This window comes from Triticum dicoccoides, chromosome 7A, assembly GCF_002162155.2.
Source record: "Triticum dicoccoides isolate Atlit2015 ecotype Zavitan chromosome 7A, WEW_v2.0, whole genome shotgun sequence".
Classification (NCBI taxonomy): Eukaryota; Viridiplantae; Streptophyta; class Magnoliopsida; order Poales; family Poaceae; genus Triticum; species Triticum dicoccoides.
In genome coordinates, this window is record NC_041392.1 from 48,194,304 (window position 1) to 48,200,068 (window position 5,765).

General features: G+C 40.5%; 1 pseudogene; it reads left to right on the top strand.

The window, feature by feature from the left end:
- The first annotated feature begins 226 nt into the window (after nt 1-226).
- On the top strand, nt 227-1,265 carry LOC119327436 (annotated as a pseudogene).
- The last annotated feature ends 4,500 nt before the right edge of the window (nt 1,266-5,765 follow it).

The window sequence follows — 5,765 nt, forward strand, 5'->3', positions numbered from 1 at the left end:
CAACCAGCTACTTCTGACTGGCAAACATCCGTCGTTGGTTTCGTTTGAATCTCAGCAGCGTCAGTCCAAGTGGTTTGAAAAGGATAAGATATCGACGGATCCTTTCCTTGTAGAAGAGGCGTACAGCCCGCCATCTCTCACCTGACCATGCACAACCACCACTCTTCCTCGCCCATATAAATACACCAGCTAGCAGCTAACCCAGAGACCACTCAGTTGACGATCAACGAGAAGAGCAGTTTGAGCACCTACGGCGATCGGTCTATCTCATTCTCGAGAGAGCGAATTTTACTTGTTCAGGTCTTCAGGATGTCGCAGCAGCCAGCACAGGGCCCGGCGCCGGTGAGGCTCATCACGGCGTTCGGCAGCCCGTTCGCGCACCGCGTGGAGGTGGCGCTCACGCTCAAGGGGGTGCCATACGAGCTGCTCGTGGAGGACAAAACCAACAAGAGCGAGCTGCTGCTCGCCCACAACCCGGTTCACCAGTCGGTCCCCGTCCTCCTCCACGGCGACCGCGCCGTCTGCGAGTCCCTCCTCATCGGCGAGTACGTCGACGAGGCCTACCACGACGGCGACGGGACGGCGCCCTGGCTCCTCCCGGCGGACCCCTACGACCGCGCCACGGCCCGCTTCTAGGCCGACTTCATCGCCAAAAAGTGCTTGAAGCCGCTGTGGCAGGCGATGTGGACGGACGGCGAGGAGCAGGCGCAGCTTGCGAGGGAGACCAAGGAGAACCTGGCGATTCTGGACGCGCAGCTGGAGGGGAAGAGTTCTTCGGGGGCGACGGACTCGGCTTCGTCGACCTCGCCGCATGCACGCTGGCTCACTGGCTCGGCGTGCTGGAGGAAATCGCCGGGGTGCGTGTGATGAAGGATGGCGAGTACCCTGCTCTCCGCCGGTGTGCGACGGAGTACACCTCCGACGAGGTGGTCAGGCAGTCCCTGCCGGACAGGGACGAGCTCATCGCCTACTTCACCAAAAACAAGGAGAGGTACAGGTCGTTCATGGTCAAGGCAGCAGCGGTGCAGTGAAGAGGTAGTGAGTGACTCGATAGTGGCACCAGTACAGTGAATGAACAGCCACATCAGAGCTTATGCTGCAGTCTATAAATAGGCAATTTATACTAAATAACTAATAAGCATGTATTTTGTTCTACACCATAATCATGCATGGTTTGCCAAGTTTTCATCATAGGGTAGATTTGGCTTTAGCCGGTCTCAGTATGCCTCATGTGTGTTTTCTTGCACAACTTCGTCACAAGGGTGTATTAGTCCATTTTGTCGGACATACATTGAATAATCTTCTATTCTTATGCCCGTTAGTTATGCTGGTTTTTTTAAATGTAGTGATTGACTATTTGTGGATGATAAATTCATCGATCAATGTGAGAATTGAATTAGTGAAGTGCTCTCTATAGGAGGAAGCCTTATAAAAGTGAATTATGTGATGTCACATGTCCCAACTTTTACATGTCTATGTTTTTGCTAAATAAAAACCACTTTGGAGAAGTGGGGCAAACCTAAAAGAAAAAATTTCTGCCATACTAAAGGGGAAAAAAGGTTATCATATGGTAAAGTGGGGTCGTATTTGTGGATCCAAAAAGAAGTGGGGCCTTGGGGTAAAGTACTTGAGAAAACAAAATATAAGTTTCCTGGTGAAATGATGGTGGAAACCTTATAAAAATAAGGAACTTTCGCAAGATATTGTTAAGGAAAAATAATTAAAAAAAATCCTCTGTTGCTATAGTAAAATCAAAAAGTAGTGACTCGTCATGTTGGAAATCTCTGGGCAGACTGATCAAACTGAATAGTGGGGATGTGGTTTGGATGAATTGAAGGGTAGAATTACTTTAAATTCCTTTTGCTGTTTTAAATATGTGTTGAACAAAACTGTATTGTTGACAAAATTGGTTCCTTGAATCAGATCTCTTCTTTTAGGACAAGGGTGTCTCGTGAGATAGTGAAACAGAGGGAAGAATTGAAAAATGATTTGTTAATGCTACACACAATGAACTCCGTGATAAGGTGTATTGGAAACTAGACAGTTCAAAAAAGTATAGCACAAAATGTATGTGGCTGGAGAGAAACTTTGCTTGTTCTAACTTCAAATGGATTTTTGGGATGCATAATTAACTCTTAAAATCCAAATTTTAGTTTGGGAAGTATATCAGAATACTATTCTAACTAGAGACAACATGAAAAAAAATTGACTTGGCACCCGGGGCAAAATAAAATAAATAGTTTTATACCGAACTTTTATACTTATTTATTTTGATATTCCATCATAATATAATGTTAAGAAGTTTAAATTTTTATTACTTAGTTAGGATAGTTAACCACATAATTTAGGTGGTATAGTTAACCACTTTATATTGGTTATCAATTGTAGTGTATGTCATCGATCATTTCTTTATGCTAAATTAAAATCAAGTGTTATAATGGAAATTATCTTTAAATTATTTTGTGAGAATCCACAAATTATATTGTCCACACGTACATTTTTGTATGTATGTGCATATGTTCATGTATAATTTAGTTTAATTCAATATCACATTAGAGGTTTCCAAAAAGTAATGTATAACTAATATCTTAATGGTAATTTCTAGTATATTATTAAGTGTGCATATTTATAGAACCATGTAGAGTATAAATTGTATCGTTTACAAATGTGTTGTAAGTTAGATTCGGTAATCATTTCAACATATGCATGGTACTGTAATAGCACCGACCATCAAATCACGCAAACATATCACCAATTCCGTTATGCACACGCGTTTATTTTTTATGTTAATATAGACATTCGGTTTCATATGGTGTATACAAGAGTTATGTCAGCTTCTGAAAGAAAAAGTGATGTACGGATTAAACGTAGAACTCTAGTTTACATATATTTCACTACAAACCTCAGGATGTCTATCGGAGAGAGTAGTAGGCTAATGAAGCTTTTTGCCTCCTATTAGATTGGTTATCACTTTGATGTGTCATATTGTTTAAAATTAAGATTTTATTTCACCCATACGCAATAATATTTTGGACTTATATTATAGCGGTTAGTAATATATTTAACATGGACTGTGCTAACGACCAGTCGACTGGTCGTTAGCGACAAATCCGCATGATCGCTTCTCCCGCTCCCCACTTCGTTCCCCTCCCTTCTCTCGTTTCTTTTCTGGCATGGTAAAAAAATGTACGAAGTGGGAGTCAAACCCACTACGTACAGTTCACCATAGCTGTTCACAACCAACTGAACTAGCTTAAATTCTGGCTATAATTAGATTGGGTAATATTTATACCGGACTGTGGTAAACATATCCTGTGCGATTTTTCTGGCGCACATCCTTCTTTCTCGATCCCATCCCATCACTTCTCCCGCTTCATTTTATTTCCTAGCATGGTAGAAAAAACATGGTAAAAAGTGCTATAAGGTGGGAGTTAAACTCACTACCTCTTGATTCAAGATCGCTTGTCATATCCATCTGGTCTAGTTTCAAGTTGTGATTACATAGAATGCCAATAAATATTTGTACTTCTACATACGCGACCAAAAAAACGAGCTGTTTTTTTTCTTTCTTTTTTATTTGCCAAATTTCCTTTCCTTTTGTACATGGTAATCCATGCATCACAGACCTGATAACTCGCGCGCCGTTGTAACCTTTTGACCCTAGGTAAAGTGTTGTAATAATACACCTCGATAACTTATCTGTAAAAGAGCATGGTAATTATACGCCACGAATCTGATAACTCACTCACAAAATCTTTGTGGTAACTGTGAAGAAAAAGTGTTGTTGTAACACACCCCGATAACTTATCTGGAAAAAGAGCATGATAATTTATTACGTCATGAATCTGATAACTCACGCACAACACACTATGGTAAATTTTCTGACCACATGATTTTTTGTTGTTGTAACAAACCCCAATAATTTCTTTATAAAGAGCATGGTAATATATAAGCCGCAAACCTGTTAACTCACTCACAAACACTGCTTAACTTTTTGCCCAAAGAAAAAAAGTTGTAACATACCCCAGTAACTTTTTTGTAAAGAGCGTGATAATGTATATGCACGAACCTGATAACTCACGAACAAACACCATGATAACTCACGCACAACAAATATTTTCGCCCAAGTAAAAAGTTACTATGGTGTTTTGTACATAAGTTATCAGATGTGTGGGTACACAAAAGTTACCGGAGTTACATTTTAAACAACCTTTTTTCCTCAGATTAAAGTTACCAGGGTATTTGTACCTAAGTTATCAGGTTTGTTGTCGTATATTATCATGCTATTTATACAGAAGTTATCGCGGATGTGTCTTCAACATTTTCTTTCCCGGATAAAAATTACCGTGGTGTTTGGACCTAAGTTATCAGGTAAGCGGTGCGTATATTACCATATTATTTTACACATAAGTAATTGAAGATATGATTTTAAGAAAGAAAAATCCCAGGTCAAAGTTATCACATTGTCTGTGCCCCTAAGTTATCTGGTCTATGGTGCGCATATTTCCATGCTATTTATATTGAAGTCATCAAGTTGTGTATTTAACCACTATTTTCTGTCGGGTCAAAAATACCGTGAGTCTTACGTACCACTGAAGATGCCGGAGTATATTTAAGCAACTTTTTTCTAGGTCAAAGTTAACATAATATTTGTTCATCAAGTTATGAGATCTATATCTCGCCAAAAAACAAGTCATTTACGGGCCACACCACTAGCACGCTATAAGGATGTTTGTACAAAAGTTATCACGATTTTTGTATATAAGTGATCAAGTTTGTTATGCGTGAGTTACCATGCTATTTACATATAAATTATCGTCAAACAACACTCCCCCACTGGACCAAAATTATCATGTATATGGTACTTATATTATCATGCTATTTTTCACACGAGTTATCGGGGTGTGTTTCAAAAATGGTTTTTCACCTGATCGAAGTTTTTACAATATTTGTACGTAAGTTATCAAGGTTGCGGTGAATAACTTATCATGTTAAGACCATGAACTCAGCTCATATCTATGTACAAAGAGTACAAGAGTCTAGTCTTATATGTTAAATTGTGAGCTCAACTCACATCTCTAATTTATTTTTGATAAAAATGTATGTTTTGTATATTTTTTGGTAAGAAGTTTGTAAAAAAAACAGAAAACGACAGCGGAATAACACTCGACCAGATATGTGAGTAGAAAAGTCTACCTCAACATAAAGGTATGAAAAGTACGTAACAAGAATCAAATCACAACATAGAGTTTGTTTAGGTGGTTTGTTCAGGTTCGACTCCCAGGATCAAGAGCGGGCGGGAGCGGAAGCGATCGTAAAGAAAGATCGAAGAAAAAAAAACAGACAGAAGCGATCGTTTGTGCCAGGAAAATAGCATTCTCGATTTAACATTTGGAGCCTTCCTCCTCTTCGGGCCAAGGCTGTCACCTTATTTGCCCGACCTATGGGCCGGTCCTACCCCCACCACGCCCAGTGCTTTGATGCTTGCGCTCAACCTCTTAATGAAGCCACTGGCGAAGCACAGCCACTTGCTGGCAGCTAGTGCAGTTTGCATGCCACCGACGGATGCTTCGGGGCTCGGACTGAAGAAGCTGAGCAGCACATGCTGAAGCCGGCAGTGTCCGACATGTTCTCCCTTCAGGACGAATGAACTCACCATCCCGCTACATTTCCCGTCAATAAATCTTTTTTTTTTGCGGGGATAAAGGGGGTTTATTGCATAGAAATAGAGTTACAGTCGAGAGGCCACAAATCCTCGACACATG